This window comes from Hemiscyllium ocellatum, chromosome 3, assembly GCF_020745735.1.
Source record: "Hemiscyllium ocellatum isolate sHemOce1 chromosome 3, sHemOce1.pat.X.cur, whole genome shotgun sequence".
Taxonomy (NCBI): Eukaryota; Metazoa; Chordata; class Chondrichthyes; order Orectolobiformes; family Hemiscylliidae; genus Hemiscyllium; species Hemiscyllium ocellatum.
In genome coordinates this window covers 74,504,858-74,521,949 of record NC_083403.1, presented here as the reverse complement: position 1 = coordinate 74,521,949, position 17,092 = coordinate 74,504,858, and the positions used below count along the sequence as shown (strand labels likewise).

Sequence of the window (17,092 nt, the reverse complement as noted above, 5' to 3'; positions counted from 1 at the left end):
TGATCAACAGTAAGCATCACCTTGAGTTCAATACAAAAACAGCTGAATAATTGCCTTAACCAGTCAAGGAGAACACTGCACTACCATAAGATCTCAGCATTTTTAATCAAATAAATTTTGAAGAAAAGTCATTAGTGATGTAACTAGGAGCAAACAAAATTCAGTTGAATGAATGCCTGTAATTTAGCTAGCCATCAAAAGCAGAATAAGTTTCAGAATTTTGCCAAATGTCATCATTCTTCTGGATTTTCTTGCCGCATCCCCATTGTATATATGGAAATTAATCAGGATAATTAAAAGAGCTGAATAAGACAGATCTTTTTTAAAAAGGGCGAATTTTAGCAAATAAACTTATCCTTCCATTCTACATTTTAGTTCAACTTGAAATTTTGATCATCCCTACTTTGCACACGTTGCAATTTTCAAAACAAAATTTATACAGGTTTTGCATCACCTTGTATAATGTGGAATACGGACATGGACATGGACAATATTTCACAGACAAATAAACAGGATCTGTTTCGCTGCATTTGCTTTAAACTCATGGTTTGTTATCTTTGCAAGGTGCCAACATGTCACTATAACATGGCAAAATGCTATCATTTGTGGGCTAGTTGCAAATTGACGCGGTTAGTAAAATCACGCAAACTACTGTCCAATACAGGGAAAAAAATCAAATTCTAGAAATAAAAACGCTTCCAAAGCCAATCCTAAATAATAACATTAATTCGCTTCTGAACTCGTATGCCAGATCCCCTTACAATGATGGTTATAAAATCAGAAATGCACATCCCTTCAATTTCATTAAATCCATTCATCTTAAAGAATACCATCAAAAACTGTTGAGCTTCACTGGAATTGACAGAAGCTGATCAAACTTTCAGGAAGTGACACAACCGGTTTTCTTTTTTTCACGCAAAAATACACCGGGAGGTTTACATGTTGCAGCTGAGGCCGGGGACGTTTCCAAGACGGCCAGTTCAGGCAGGGTGACAACACACTCCGGAGGGGTCAGAGTCTGGTGTGAACCCCCCCCCCCATGTCAGAGCGGCTGGGCTACAAGAGCAGGCCTTTCCCGAGGACGGACTCGAGGTGTTGGCTCATCAGTCGGGAAGCAAAAGCCTCCCGCCGATTGCTCCTCGGTTTCAACAGCCCACCATCAACACCAGAGCAAACACGACCCCGCAGTCGGTGCCTTCACTTACCCCGCGGCTGGGCACAGCACCTGTGCCACTCCTCGTCCTCGCTCACATCACCCTCCCGCCGCCGAGCCCCAGACCGTTAGGACACACCCCCAACCCCGCGCCTGCGCGCCCCCACCCGCTCGCTCCCGGCGTCATAACGGAATCGAACGTTGCAGACCCGTGCCGTTCAACAACAACAACAACAACAGCTTGTATGCACATAGCGCCGTCTATCGAATGAAATGCCACGAAGCAAACTTTGACCATGAGCTGTATAAAGACGGATTTACCAGAGTCTTTGTCGAGCAGGTAGGCTCAGGAATGTATTTCCTAAAGAGTGAATTATAGAATTGAGGACCTTAGCACCCGAAGACAGTGGTGGAGCGATTAAATTTCAGGATGGTCAAGAAGGTCTGAATTAGAGGGGCACATTGGGGTGCTCTCAACTCGGCCTTCTTTGGACTTTTTTTTCGTCTGCCCTCCAACTCCTTTGCCTGAGAGTGTTAACGTAATAAGGCAGTCAGGGCAAAGAGTCCTGATCAAGTGGTTAAAGTGATGGATGAAAAAAATCCAATGGACTTCCCCACATATTTGAGTTTTGCTGAATGTACTTTTTAGGGACTTTTATGATCAGTGATAGCTTCCCTACATGAAGTCCCATCTGTTCAGAGGTATACGTCGTAAATGACTAAGCAGGTTGAGTGTTTATTATAAAGGCAGTTTTTAATACAACAAAGCATAGGGCAGTTATATCTAACTCGGCACTCTCAATTCAGTTTTTCTATCTTGATTTCGCCGTCTATATCCCAGGGCTTAGCTGCCATTGTCCTCAACAAGAAGTCATATGACTTATCTAATTAAGTTATGTTTACATTCTAAAGGTTGTTTTTTCTAGTGACGATTAAACAAAGCCACTATTATAACTGATGATGCAATTAAATTAAAGCTGACAACTTTTTTAAAAATGGGCATTGGCAGCCCTAATTTAAAGTATTTTCAATTTTATGTTGGTAGATTTTTTTTAATATTAATACTTTCTGGATTGTTCCTGATATTGTACTTGTCAAAGTATGCAGAAGAAATTACATTTTCAAACAATCTTCATGTGTACCAAATCGCAAACATATGAAAATGACCAGATAGTCCTTTTGAATTTTTCTCCCATTTAACCATTTTAATAGATTTATTTGATTTTATTGTGTCTTTTATTTTGTTACATTTGGCAGTGAAAAGTGTTGCCATTCTCCGGTGCCATCTTAAAACGCAAACATAAACCAAAATGTAGAAATATATAGGCAGAAAAATTTTAAAAATGAGTTTATTAACAGTTCTGAATATTCTTTACTTAGAGACAAACAAGATTTTTAAAAAATCTTAAAGTTATTTTAGATGGAAAATAACCTGACTCACAAAGACAACCAAAAAGAAGTTCCAGAAGACAGCAGTAACCATGACATTCATCAACCAATAGCCCATGTAACTCTTGGAAACAGAAATATAAACGAGAGTCTGCAACATTGAACTCCCATTCTGTATGGGTTCTTCTGTTTAATTTACTTTATCAATCCTTTGTAGTGCAGCTGCTGTACATGCTGTCCACTTTAATACACTTTGTTTCTCTGAATAATTTTGAATAAATCATCCTAAACATAGCATGAAAGTCAAAATAAACAATTACTCAATGAAAATATGTGCAATTTTACTGTTGCAATTGACTGTTGGTTTATTTTTCCTTAAATAACCGAGTCATCATATATCTTGTTTGCACCAAACATATATTGATTTTAGCACTCTAACTTAATTTTGTAAACAAGGAATGTTATTTCATTATGGAAAAGTATATCATTGCAGAAGTGCTATGAAGAGACTGATGTACTATGATGTTGTTTTGTGGCTTTTAAATATGCATATTAGAATTGTTGAAAGGTATGAATGAAATATTTTGCTGTAAATAGGTTAAGCTGAAAAGAAAGTCATTTAACTACAAAATTACAATGTCATGATACATCTGGTTTTGAAAAGAAATACAACAATCATATGCCTACCAAAAAATAAAACTGTATTCTCTATTTTCAAAATTAACTTTAAGTGCTAAAATCAATAAATGTTTGATATAAACAAGAATCACTATGACTTAATTATAAACCATAAACTAGCAATCAGTTGGAGTTGTAAATTGTGCAAGATTTTTCACAGCAGTTTTTGTTACACAAAATACACACAAAAAGAGAGACCTCTGATTTTAACAGAGTAGCATTTGCAGAATTTGAGAGCATTGGATGCATGATAGCACAGAGATGAGATAGTTCAAGGGTTAAACGGCAATGGGCAGAGAGTTATAAGTAGAAAGATGAGAACGGTCTCAAAGGAAAGGAAGTGTGAACATCAGGGAGAGAATAACAATGCCTAAAAATGACATCAACAGAGTTCGAATTGATTGGAGAGTAGCAGATGAGTTATTTTTGTCCAGAATTGGTGACAAATCTTATTTTTATAAGTTTAGATAATAGTCTAATAGAGGCATGACAGAATTCCAGTTTATTTCCAAGCAGGAACTCTAAGGCACTTCTTATATCCTAGATAATTGTGTTTATGTGAAGTATTGTCATGGAGAAACTTCAGCTCTGTTTTTGGAGCTTCAGCAAAGGCTGCAAACACTACATTGTATTTGTGAGTGTGAGAGCTATATGAATATCATTTAAGGAGGTGGTGACTCCTCAGCTTATGGTCTGCACACGGAATAGGCAACAACTCGCAGGTAAGAACAACTGGGTCGGTAGTGCAGGACTCTCCTGAGTACATCATGCTCTCTAACTGTTATTAAATACTTTAAAAGATGGCAGCTGAATAGGTCTCCTGAACCAGAGCTTGTCTGTTCTGTCCTTTTTGTTTTCTCTTTTTGTGTTTTTTTGCTTCTTCCTTCTTACCTCCCTGTTTTGGCGGCAATGTCCAGGGTGAAGCCAGCACAGACCCTCGGTCTTGAGAACCTCAAGTGAAGCCAGTGCAGACTTCCATCCTCACTGTGGACTTCAGTCTCTGGTGAATTCAAAGCAGACCCTCATCTTTGAAGTGAAGCCAGCACAGACCCCTGTTCTTGATGTGAATCCAGAGCAGACTCTTGTCCTTGAGGTGAATCCAGACTGGACTGCCATCCCCAAGGTGAAGCCTCAATGTTATCTGGAGGCAAGGTCCTGCTGTCATCTGGAGTGCTGACTCCTCTGCTCAGTCTTCTCTGCTTGGAAGGACTGTAATCTGAACTTTTAATTTTTTTATTCTTCAATTAATTTCTAAAGTTTTGTACCTAGATACCCAAGATGGTGCGAAAGTCTAAAATGCTGGGCTTTTATGTTTTTATTATTAAAATTATTCTTAAGAATCTGTACGTAGATGCCTTTGTACCTAAGATGGTGCCATAAAAGGCAAAGTTGTAATTTTTCACAGTATCCTTTGAGTACATGTGACAATAAATCTAATTCTATTTTTTTTTAAATTCCAAATACAGGTCAGGAAATGGTTATTCTGTGGAGTACAACCTGAGATGTGTTTCCAGAATAATAATGTTGCTTTCATGATGCCAGAGTCAAAGATGTGACTGAGCAGCTGCAGAACATACTAAGGGTGCTGGTGAACTGTCAATGATAATAGCCCATTTTGATATCAAAAACACAGGTAGAAGAGCAGGTACAGTCCTCCAGACAGATGTTGGAAAGCAAGGAATTAAGTTAATAACCAGTATTTCAAAGGTTAAAATGTGTTGCTGGAAAAGCGCAGCAGGTCAGGCAGCATCAAAGGAGCAGGAGAATTGACATTTCGGACATAAGCCCTTCTTCAGGGCTGAAGAAGGGCTTATTCTCCTGCTCATTTGCTGCCTGACCTGCTGCGCTTTTTAAGCAATACATTTTTAAGCTCTGATCTCCAGCATCTGCAGTCCTCACTTTCTCCTAGTATTTCAAAGGTAGTAAGCTTTACATTACCTTTGTACAGATCATTCTGTTATTATGCACGTTTCATCAACGCGAATTCGTTATAACACGAAGGATAAATTGGGGGTGTAGTTTCTGCAGTGCGAACGTTTAAAATGTGTGTTAGCTGTAGTGTGATTACAGTGCCAACACTTTAAGCACTGTTTCTAAAGTACAATATTTCAATAACGTGAGCTTGCACAAGAATGCAACCATTGCATTATAGAAGAACTGACTGTACCATGTGCTGATGAGTCGATAAGTAAGGCAATAGAGCAGATGGATCTGTGGCCAGGGATATAGGTCAGGAGTGTAAACTTTAGATTCCTGTGCTTTAAGTTTGATTCTCAGTGTGGTGGGATCTGTACAAGCCAGTGGGTTGCACCAGAACAGATCTTATTGAGGGACACACCGCAGAGATTAGGGAGGACTTAAAATCAAAGGGATATAGGAACATTAGCACAAATTCAGAAGAGAGAAGCAAAACTGAAACAAACAAACAAAATTGTAAGTTAGTGCAGAAGAGAGGCAATAAAATTTGGAAAGTAGACAATAAATTAGTTTAGCAATGCTTACTGGTATATATTTCAATGCATGGAATCCAGAGGCAATTGAATGTTCTGGTTAAAAGGTTTTCAATCAACAAAGTGAGAGAGTTAAGAAAGGAGATCAGAATATTATTTAAACATTTACAGCTCTGAAGAAGAATGACAGACTCAACATCATCAAAAGAGGCTATCCAGGCTGAACTGAAGAGCAAAAAAAAATTTTACTGTTTTGTGTAATAATAATCTCCAAGTCGAGAGAAAATCAGGAAATGCTGGAGTAGGGTCACTGGACCTGAAACATTAACTCTGCTTTCTCTCCACAGATGCTGCCAGATCTGCTGAGTTTTGCTGGCAATTTCTAAATTTGTTCCTGATTTCCATCATCTGTGGTTTTTTTTGGTTATTTTTCCAAATAGCAAGAGAGAAAGAAGAATAAATGCATAAATAGATTCCTGAAAAGTACAAAACAGTAGGATATAACATCCTGCTGTAATATTAAGTGGGATAAATTCATGTCAAATAATTTTAAAATGCATTCAGGAGAACCTCTAGCCAGTTTATAAAAAATCCAGTAATTGTAGATTTAGCTTAAGGATGTGATATGGGCAAGTGGGACAGAATTTATTGGAAATGATAATTCACTTAGATTTAATGTTGAAAAGGAAAAAAAAAAGCAAAGCTAGACTAGAAGAAAAATGTTTTCAATTGGGTAATGATTAAGTTTTCCAATTTGAGATGTGATTTATCAAAATAGTTAGAAACAGCTCCCAAAAGTAATTCATTCGTTACAAGAACCGAAGATGCTGGAGAAACTCAGTAGGTCTGGCAGCATCTCTGGAGAGAGAAACAGTTAACATTTTTAGTCTGGTATGACTCTTCTTCGTTCTAAAGATGTGATTATGAACTTGAAACGTTAACTCTGTTTCTCTCTCCACAGATGTGTCTGACCTGCTGTGTTTCTCCTCCACCTTGTTTTTGTTTCAGATTTCCAGTACCCATTATTTTGCAATTACTTGAAGGGAAACCATTGTCAGAAATGAGGGCATTCGAGAAGATTAGTGCACATTCAGAACAAATACACTCCTACAAATTAAAAAGGTAATACACACATTTAGAACCTTCCCAAAAATGTTAAACAGCACACAGAGTAGAATATGACAGAAGGAAATGGCTATGCAAGAAATGAAAACCTCAGTGCCACAGGAAGCCTAGAGGAACATAGAAAATGCAAAAATAAAATTAAAATGGGAGCATATTTTTAAAAAATGATTAGGAAAGCCAAAGAATTTAGTTATAAACAAATTAAAAGCAAGAGAGTAATTTTGAAAAGAATTAGATCTAACACAAATGAAAAAATAATGTGTATGCAGCTAGAAGATTATGGAGATTGTTCTGAATCCATTCTTTGAACTTAATTTTCACCCCCGAGATGAGAAACAAGATATAAAGTCATAGAGATGTACAACACGGAAACAGACACTTCGGTCCAACTTGCCATGTCAACCAGAATAAATTAATATAGTCTGATTTGCCAGCATTTGGCCCACATCCTTCTAAACCCTTGCTATTCATATACCCATCCAAATGCCTTTTAAATGTTATTGTACCAGCTTCCACCACCACCTCTGGCAGCTGGTTCCATACACCCACCAGCTGCTGTGTGAAAATGTTGCCCCTTAGGTCCCTTCTAATCTTACTCCTCTCACTTTAGATTTGGACTCCCTCTACTCTGGGGAAATGGCTTTGGCTATTTACCATATCCTTGTCCCTCATGATTTTATAAACTTCTATAAGGTCAACCCTCATCTTCTGACGCTCCAGGGAAAATATTTCCAGCCTCTGTCTATAGCTCAAACACTCCAACTCTGGCAACATCCTTGTCAATCTTTTCTGAATCCTTTCAAGTTTCACAACATCTTTCCAATAGCAAGGAATTGAAAACGGACCAAAACTGGCTTAACTAATATCCTGTACAGCCGCAAGATAACCTCCCAACTCAATACACTGACCAATAAAGGTAAACTTAGCGAAATGCATTCTTCACTACCCTGTCTACCTGTGACTCCACTTTCAACGAATTATGAACTTGCAACCGAAGATGTCTATGTCTGTAAATGCTCCCTAGGACCTTTATCAATAAGTGTACAAATCCTGCCCTGATTTGCCCTACCAAAATACAGCACCACCTATTTATCTAAATTAAACTCCATCTGCCACTCCTTGGCCAAATGGCCCATCTGATCAAGATCCAGTTGTATTCTGATACAACCTTCTTTAGCATCGCCTACACCACCACTTTTGGTATCATCTGCAAACTTACTAACCAGACATCCTACATTCACATCTAAATCTTTTATGTAAATGACAAAATGCAGTGTACCCAGCACCAATCCTTGCGACACACTGCTGGTCACAGGCCTCCGGTCCAAACAGCAACCCTCCATCACCACCCTCTGACTCACACTTTTCAAGCCAATTTTGTATCTAAATGGCTAGCTCTCCCTGTATTCCATATGATCTAACCTATAGGTCTGTTCTTGGGTTAGAAACTAGCCTCCATCAGTAAATTACTTAAGGAAGCCCTTAACTGATATTGAAATGATCCCACTTAGAGTCTGTGAAGGTGCGATTATTTAAATGCCCCATGACAGCCATCACTGAGGCCATTAGTTGTCCTGAGCGAGAAATCTGCTCATAGTGCCAAAGTGTTCCACTGTACTAAGGAGAAGGTTTTTTGTCACAGGGGAACTGGAAGCCTGGCATTTTGGACAACATGTCCCTCACTTCTTCATTAACAATTAAGATTGAATTCTGGAATCCATGAGAAACTTTCCTTTTAAAAGGAACCTCAAATCCTACCAAGCTCTTTATAAACTTTGAAACATTTTTAATTGGCCTCAATTGAGAGGGACATGAGATTACAATTATTGCCCGCAGAGGGTTAAGCATCTTGAAACTGCTTGGTGCTGGTATTTTTGTGGCTTCCCACTTCCATTGCAGATTTCAGGGATCCCAAATTTCAGCCTGTCTCCAGAATAAAGCAGAATAAAGTATATCTTGCTGTTCAGTGTGTAATGTTTAAAAAGTTGTAGGCTGTAGATCGTTGGACTGATCAAGTGGGCAATAAAGTGGCAAATGTAGTTCAGCTCAGAGAAACGTGAGGTAATGCATTTCAGGAAGACAAGCAGGGCAAGAAATCCACTATAAGTGGTAAAATATTGAGAAGAGCAGAGGAATATTGAAGTATATGTCTCCAGATCCCATAAGATAGCAGGTTGGATAAATAGATTATTAAGAAGGTTTACAGGACACTTTTATTAGTCAAAGTATTGATTACAAGAACAGGGATACTAGGCTAGAATTGTATAAGATTCTAGTATGATTTCAGTTAGGCCAGAACGAGCATAATGATTAAAGTTTTAATGAACCCATTACATGAAGAATGTAACCACTGTAGAGTGTACACAGAGAACATTATAAAAATGGTGTTAGGAGTAGAGAATATTAGCAATGAGGAAAAATTGCATAGGCTGTGCTGGTTTCCTTGGAACAAAAGCTGAGGGAAGATTTAATTGAGGTATTGTAAAACTGAGGAGCATATATGGAGTCAGGATGGATCTTTATTTCCCTTAGCAATGAGCTCCATGCAGGGGCAAAAATTTATAATAGTTGGTAGAACTAGAGGGGAGTTGAGGAGAAGAAATTATTTCATCCAGAGAGTAGTGAAGATCTGTATCTCATGTAATGAGGCAGAAATCCTCATTACATTAAAAAGAATTTAGATATGCATTGAAGTGCTGTAAGCTCATGGCTGCCGAGTGTGGACCGCAAGCTGGAAAGTGGGATGAGGTTCAATAGCATTTTTTTTAGCAATGGCCTCCTCTTGTACGATAAACTTCTATGACTATAATAATATGCAAGGAATGGTTTACATGCATGCAGTGGCTCATAGCAAATAATGGATAAGTTATATTAAAATTTGTTGTATCATTCTAATAATATGTTTGACATTCATTTGTCATAAAAATAAGACCTTGGGGGAATTATTTCTCCAGAAGGTATATATTTCTCCATTATGATGTGAACAAGTTTGGTGTAAGTAACAGACTGTAACTATACAACTCATTCCACAATTGCCCCTCACAAATGAATCATTAACCACCAGCCATTCTGATTGAGAAAAGAGAGAATCTACACACACAGATGAACTCAAAAGAAAAATGAACTTAACTTGTAGCTTTAACTTCAGGCAAAAGGACAATAATTTATTCCTAGAATGCTTCTGTCGTTTGCCAGAATAATGGGATATAGTTAAGTATGTTAACAACATTTCAAAGAAAAGCAATGTTTTAAGTGGTAGTTGTTTCACTTAGCCACATATATCCAATTTGACATGCCTCACTTTCAACAAACTGTACTTAGAGCTTGTATACAGTCCTCACCATTCTGTGTTGAAAAATGTGGTGCTGGAAAAACACAGCAGGCCAGGCAGCATCCGATGAGCAGGAGAATCGAAGTTTCGGGCATAAGCCCTTCTTCAGGAATGAGGCTGGTGTGCCAAGCAGGCTGAGATAAAAGTTAGGGGAGAGGGAATTTGGGGGAGGGGTGCTGGGAATATGATAGGTGGAAGGAGGTGAGGGTGATAGGCCAGAGAGGGGGTGGGGGCAGAGAGTTCAGGAAGAAGATTGCAGGTCAAGAGGGGGTTTCTGAATCCGAGGGTTGGGACTGAGATAAGGTGGGGGGAGGGGAAATGAGGAAGCTGGAGAAATCTACATTCATCCCGTGTGGTTGTAGGGTTCCTAGGCGGAAGATGAGGCGCTCTGCCTCTAGGTGTCGTGTGGCTAGGGTCTGGCGACGGAGGAGTCCAAGGACCTGCATGTCCTTGGCGGAGTGGGAGGGGGAGCTAAAGTGTTCAGCCACGGGCGGTTGGGTTGGTTGGTGCGGGTGTCCCAGAGGTGTTCCCTGAAACGTTCCGCAAGTAGGCGGTCTGTCTCCCCAGTGTAGAGGAGACCACATCGGATGCAGTGGATACAGTAATTGATGTGTGTGGAGGTGCAGGTGAATTTGCGACGGATATAGAAGGATCCATTGAGGCCTTGGGGGGAGGTGTGGGCGCAAGTTTTGCACTTCTTGCGGTTGCAGGGAACGATGCCGAGAGTGGAGGTTGGGTTGGTGGGGGGTATGGACCTGATGAGGGAGTCGCAGAGGGAGTGGTCTCTCCTGAATGCTGATCGGGGTGGAGAGGGAAATATATCTCTGGTGGTGGGGTCAGTCTGGAGGTGGCGGAAATGACGGAGGGTGAAACGATGTATCCGGAGGTTGGTGGGGTGGAAGGTGAGGGCCAGTGGGGTTCTGTCCTGGTGGCAATTGGAGGGGCGGGGTCCAAGGGCGGAGGCCATTTGAGTTGTTCGGTAGTAGAATTGGTCCTCCTGGGAGCAGATGCCGTGGAAGTGGAGGAATTGGGAATATTTCTATCTCGGGTGACCGACTCAACACAGACATTTACTACAAACAGACCGACTCCCACAGCTACCTAGATTAAACCTCCTCCCACTCTGCCCCCTGTAAACACGCCATCCCATATTCCCAGTTCCTCCGCTTCTGCCACATCTGCTCCCAGGAGGACCAATTCCACTACCGAACAACTCAAATGGCCTCCTTCTTCAAAGACTGCAATTTCCCCTCTGACGTGGTCGACGATGCTCTTCACCACATCTCCTCCACTTCCCGCACCTCCGCCCTTGGACGCCGCCTCTTCAATCGCCACTAGGATAGAACCCCACCGGTCCTCACCTTCCACCCCACCAACCTCCGGGTACATCGTATCATCCTCCATCATTTCCGCCACCTCCAGACAGATCCCACCACCAGGGATATATTACCCTCTCCACCCCTATCAGCATTCAGGAGAGACCACTCCCTCGTCAGGTCCACACCCCCCACCAACCCAACCTCCACTCCTGGCACCTTCCCCTGCAACCACAAGAAGTGCAAAACTTGCACCCACACGTTCCCCCCTCATCTCCCTCCAAGGCCCCAATGGATCCTTCTATATTCGCTGCAAATTCACCTGCACCTCCACACACATCATTTATTGTATCCACTGCACCCGATGTGGTCTCCTCTACATTGGGGAGACAGGCCACCTATTTGTGGAACATTTCAGGGAACACCTCTGAACACTTTAGCTCCCACTCCACCAATGACATGCAGGTCCTTGGCCTCCTCCATCGCCAGACCTTAGCCACATGACGCCTGGAGGCAGAGTGCCTCATCTTCCGCCTAGGAACCCTCCAACCACATGGGATGAATGTAGATTTCTCCAACTTCCTCATTTCCCCTCCTCCCACCTTATCTCAGTCCCAACACCAGCCTCATTCCTGAAGAAGGGCTTATGCCCGAAACATCGATTTTTCCTGCTCCTCGGATGCTGCCTGGCCTGCTGTGATTTTCCAGCACCACATTTTTCAATTCTGGTACTCCAGCATCTACAGTCCTCATTTTCTCCTCGCCATTGTGTGGTTTGTTTTCTGTAAATTATAATGATGTGCTGTGCATGTTTAAGATAACCAATGCTAGTGAACAAATCTTTATTCTACAATCATAGTCACAATTTTAAATAAGTTAACCACAATTCTAAATGACAACTTGTGAAACTACCTGCTTGTAGCATTTCTCTTTTCATTTTCTTGTTCTGTAACCCCAAAGATTACTTTAATTGAGGTGATCTAAACAATGCACCATCAGAAGTATAGTTAGTCCATATAGAAAAAGCAGGTATAATCTCTGTTAGAATGTATCAATATGCAATTTGAAACAGATCCATAAACTTTATTGTACTGTAACTATTATTTTGGACTGACATTTCATTTTAAAGTGAGAAACAGAAGCTGGCACTGTTTCTGGGTTGTTTGTGTGCGGTGCAGTGGCTCAGTGGTTAGCACTGTTCGTGCCAGGGACCCAAATTCAATCGCAGTCTTCGACAACTGTCTGTGTGGAGTTTGCACGTTCTCCCCATGTCTGCATGGGTTTCCTCCTAGTGCTCTGGTTTCCTCCCACAATCCAAAGATGTGCAGGTTAGGGGAATTGGTCATGCTAAATTGCCCATATTATTCAGGGATGTGTGGATTAGGTGCATTAGTCAGGGGTAAATGTAGTCTAGTAGGGTAGGAGAATGGGTCTGGGTGGGTTACTCTTCGGAGGATCAGTGTGGACTTGTTGAGCCAAATGGTCTGTTTCCATGCTGTACGGATTCTAAGATTCTATGATCAACCCATCCATGGTGGGAAATGGCCATTTGTTGGGAATATGACTAAGGCATCTTCTTCAATTGTCTTAAGACATTCTCTGACCAACTCAAGGTGGTGAGCTAGAAGTTCGAACAGGGACCATCCAGCTAAGGGTGCAGCAGGATACATTAATGGTCTTTTACCAAGAGAGTGCTTCGCATAAATGCACCCCCTTCAGCAACTTTTTTAAAAACCCATTTTAAAAACTGGCTACAGAGCTGGGGCCATCCAATTGACTGGCAGCATTCTATGGAATAACTTAGAGTTAATCCAGTCAGTTCTTCTATAATGCAATGTTTACATTCTTGTGCAACCCCACATTATAGAAAAAATTGCGCTTTAGCAATAGCACAAAGTATTGTGATGTAATCGTGTTACAGTCAGCACACATTTTAAAAGTTTGCGCTTTAGAAACAGTGTCCCCAATTCAGCAAATTCATGTTACAGCATATATGCATTAACGAAAAGTGCGTTATAGTAGAATGACTGTACATTAATATGTAAATAGTAAGTTACATCAGTAGCATTGTAAAAGATCATATGATAATGGAGAGAGTCTGAAGAGACCTGCAACAGTGTCAACCTTGTGCTAATTCTAACTGTACGTAGTTCTTAGAATATTGAATAAGCAATTAACTTAAAAAATCAACTTGGACCCCAACAACTTCTTTTAGGCAAGGTAGTGTGGCCAATCTCTTCCAACCTACCTTGACAATAACAGAGTTCTTAGATCAAATCAGATTACAATGTCAAATTGCTGAATGGCAGTCAATGTGACTGGGCTCTGCACCCCCACCCCAACCTTTTAGTCAGGGACATGTAGACTGTGGTGCCTAGTGACATTATGGTCTATGCTTCTACTACCACATCCAAGGGTCTTGCAAGCCTTTCAACAATCTTCTGTCTCTGCCACTTCCAGATACTTATATACATCTATTTGTTTCCGTACCCATTTCAAAAGTGCACCATATAGTTTATTTTGCCTCTTCTCCTTTCTCCTATTTTCCCCCACTCCATTCCATGACTTGGGATTCCTAATCTTCTCCCTAACCTGTACACTCTCAACCCACTGTCAAAATTCCTGCATGTCTCAAGGCAAAAACACCTGAGAAAGGATATGAATCAGAGGAAGTATGAATGGATGGCTGCTTCTGAATTGTTCATCCTTTATAGCTGAAGATGGCCATGACATCAACTAAAATTCACTATCAGTTTAATCTACAATATATTCAAAGGTGAGCAAACTATAGAAAAACTAGGAATGAAAAGAAACCAGTCTGTCAACAAAATTGAAAATATAAAGAACAGTTGATTTCTCAAATGCATAGAAGTGTGAGACACTGAACAGGTTGCTCTGGACATGCAAGTCAGCTATACCATTTTCACATCATCAGCTTACAAGGAGTGGTCAAGATCAAATGGCAAGACATGGTTCCAAAAGCTGAGATTCTGTCCTTGATTGAAATTCCTATCATCCAAAAACTTTTGAAGGGTGTTCAAATACAGCAGGATATATTACAAGATTGCCTGATGAGCACTAGCCAGTTATGCACTTTTACAGTAAGCTAATTGAAGGGAAATTTTCACAGGACGTTAACAGAAAGCATTTCTGACATACTTTAAGGTGTCAGTAAAGCATATCGATATTGCCCCATTGAAGAAACTTACACAAGGTCACTCTGTATGGCACAGTCTCTGCAGGAAAACACCTTCATTAAACAGAACAGAATTTGCACTGGCCGATACTGATCATGAATTTTTCAAGTTGAGAACCACAAGTACCTCTTCAACATCAACAAGTATGTCTGCCCAACATGCAATAGATTTTGTACAAATAAACTAGACTAATTAGTCATGTTGTACACATAGCAGCTGAAACTTAACTCCTCTCTTTATATGGAGGCTAGTGGGTAGGAAGGTGAAGACAACGGCAACCCTATCCTTACGCAAGGAAGATGCGGAGGAACGTGAGCAAAAGTGCAAAAAATAATCATACTTGAACATGTATGGCACACATTGACCAGAAACAGAAATGCTGTGGGAATTTTAGAAATGCTGATATGGCCAGATAAATACTGTGGTTACAAGAGCAAGTCAGAGGTGGGGAATGCTGCAGGGAGAAACTCGCTATCTTTCTCCCCAAGGCTTGGCAACATCTACTAGACACAATTCAGGAATGGGATGGAATAGTGTTGGAGATGGGTGACCGCGGGCCCAAAATTGAACATTCCATATTGATCCACGACCAGAGATATCAGGCCTGAAAAAATTGGCCAAATTAATAAGCAGCCAGCAGCTATCTACTATGGTGAACAGTGGAAATCAAGATCAAAGAGGTTACAAAGGAGGAGCAAGTTACAACCAGCCCAAGGGTTTTGGATTGAAGAGATATTGATCAGACATTCTGGCATCTTGATTACCTGAGTAAGTGCACTTTATACCTCTTGGCATGACAATAGTGAAGGATAATAGCATGACCTCATGGGGTGATTTGAACTGAGCTCATGACCCCACTGGCCAAAGGCTACTGAGGATTCTGGACAGCCCGGTGTGAGAGAGTTAAAAACGCATATCATCCCTTCAGGAAAGACAGTGAAGACTCAGGGGAGGCTCACAGCAGGATTTGAGGTAGAAAATCATGCAGCAACCCAAGACAACCTAGAAGGAGGTCTGCCTTGATGTATGAGACCCATCTTTGTAGAAGAGAGTCAGCCTTACGTTGGACAGGAAGGAGATTCCAACGGCCAGGCTCAAACACGTGGGTAGTTGTGGCTGATATCCTTTGTCAAATGGATGGAGCTAGATAAAAAAGTAAATGTTTTGGGAATTTGGGAAATTCTCACATGATGTTTTTAGTAAGGAATAATTTGTTAATAAAATTGAATTGAGCCACAAACTTGAAGGAATTTTGTGTCCCTTTGTCCACCTTACTTGACCCAAGTGTTCTTGTTAGTGTCTTTAATACACAAGTGGTCAAAATATCCAAAGCACAGAACATGTTGGTGTCCCTGTGTGGTCTTCGATTAGAAGTGTTTATATCACCTCCAAAGTTGAATCCACCAACCTTGAACTCTTGGACATCCAGCCTGAGCCTGATTTAAGAGGCAGCTGTCTCTTGTGACGGCCAGGATTCAAGTGGGTGGAACAGGGTGAAGGTTTCCACCCAGTGATTGGGTCAAAAACAAAGTACTGTATATACTCGTGTAAAAGTCAAACTTTGTAAACTATTTTCTAAGGTTAAATTTATGGGGTTGACAGTTACACGGATACTACTTCTGAGGGTCTGGAAAATGCAGTATCATGAGCAGAAGTCCAATTAAAGGAAAGAAAAGCATAATGAATTATGGTAATACAACTGCATTCCACAAGTGTTACAGGGAGGTTGTCACCTGACTCTAACCTGATGCATCTTAACCTTTTGCACCAAACTGGTGTGAATTGTACATCAAAAGACATAATAGCACAAAGAATTCATTTCCTCATCATGATATTTTATATACAGGATAATATGTTGACTCTCAAATGTTGATCTGTTATCTGTGAAGAACTAGGGTTGACTTTTACACGAGATATTTGGAAAATTCCAGACGTTTTGGCCAAGAATAGGGGGTCAACTTTTACATGAGATTGACTTTTACTCAAGTATGTATGGTACTTGTAATGTGAGGAGGAACAAACTGTCAGAGTTAGTATAGAGAAAGGAAATCTAACATAGGCTAGTAGAGAGTAAGGGATCTGCAGAAAACAGAGGCAAGAAGCTAAATATAGGATCAAAGGGCCGAGGAGGTGGTGAAAAGCCAGAAATTAGGGTTGAGGACCCATAAGGACACAGAGAAAGTAGTATATGGTTGAGGAACCACAAGATAAGTTGTCATGAAAGGGTCAGGGATGCGGAGTTGCAGAGAAACAAAACAGCAGCCAATATAGGGTCAGGGACCCATAAGAGAGAGCAGTAAATTAAGAGGATGCAATAGAGAAATGGCACAATGCTCAGAGTGGGAAGAGGTGCCAAGAAAGTGCCAAAATAAGAAGTTGCCCAGGTGAGTCAACCATAGCGGTGAGCACATACTTTGATCCAAGGGACAGAACTGCTTACAGGTGGTGCAGAA

At 40.7% G+C, this 17,092-nt stretch overlaps 1 protein-coding gene across 3 annotated transcripts in view; it reads right to left on the bottom strand.

Moving 5' to 3' along the window:
* Positions 1-1,288, bottom strand: part of LOC132832857 (nuclear receptor coactivator 7-like) — a 110,332-nt gene extending 109,044 nt beyond the window's left edge. For all 3 annotated transcript variants that reach the window (XM_060851047.1, XM_060851061.1, XM_060851053.1), the window contains exon 1: positions 1,206-1,288. The gene's annotated coding sequence lies outside the window, so the exon portion shown is untranslated. The remainder of the gene's footprint in view (positions 1-1,205) is intronic.
* Positions 1,289-17,092: the final 15,804 nt, after the last annotated feature.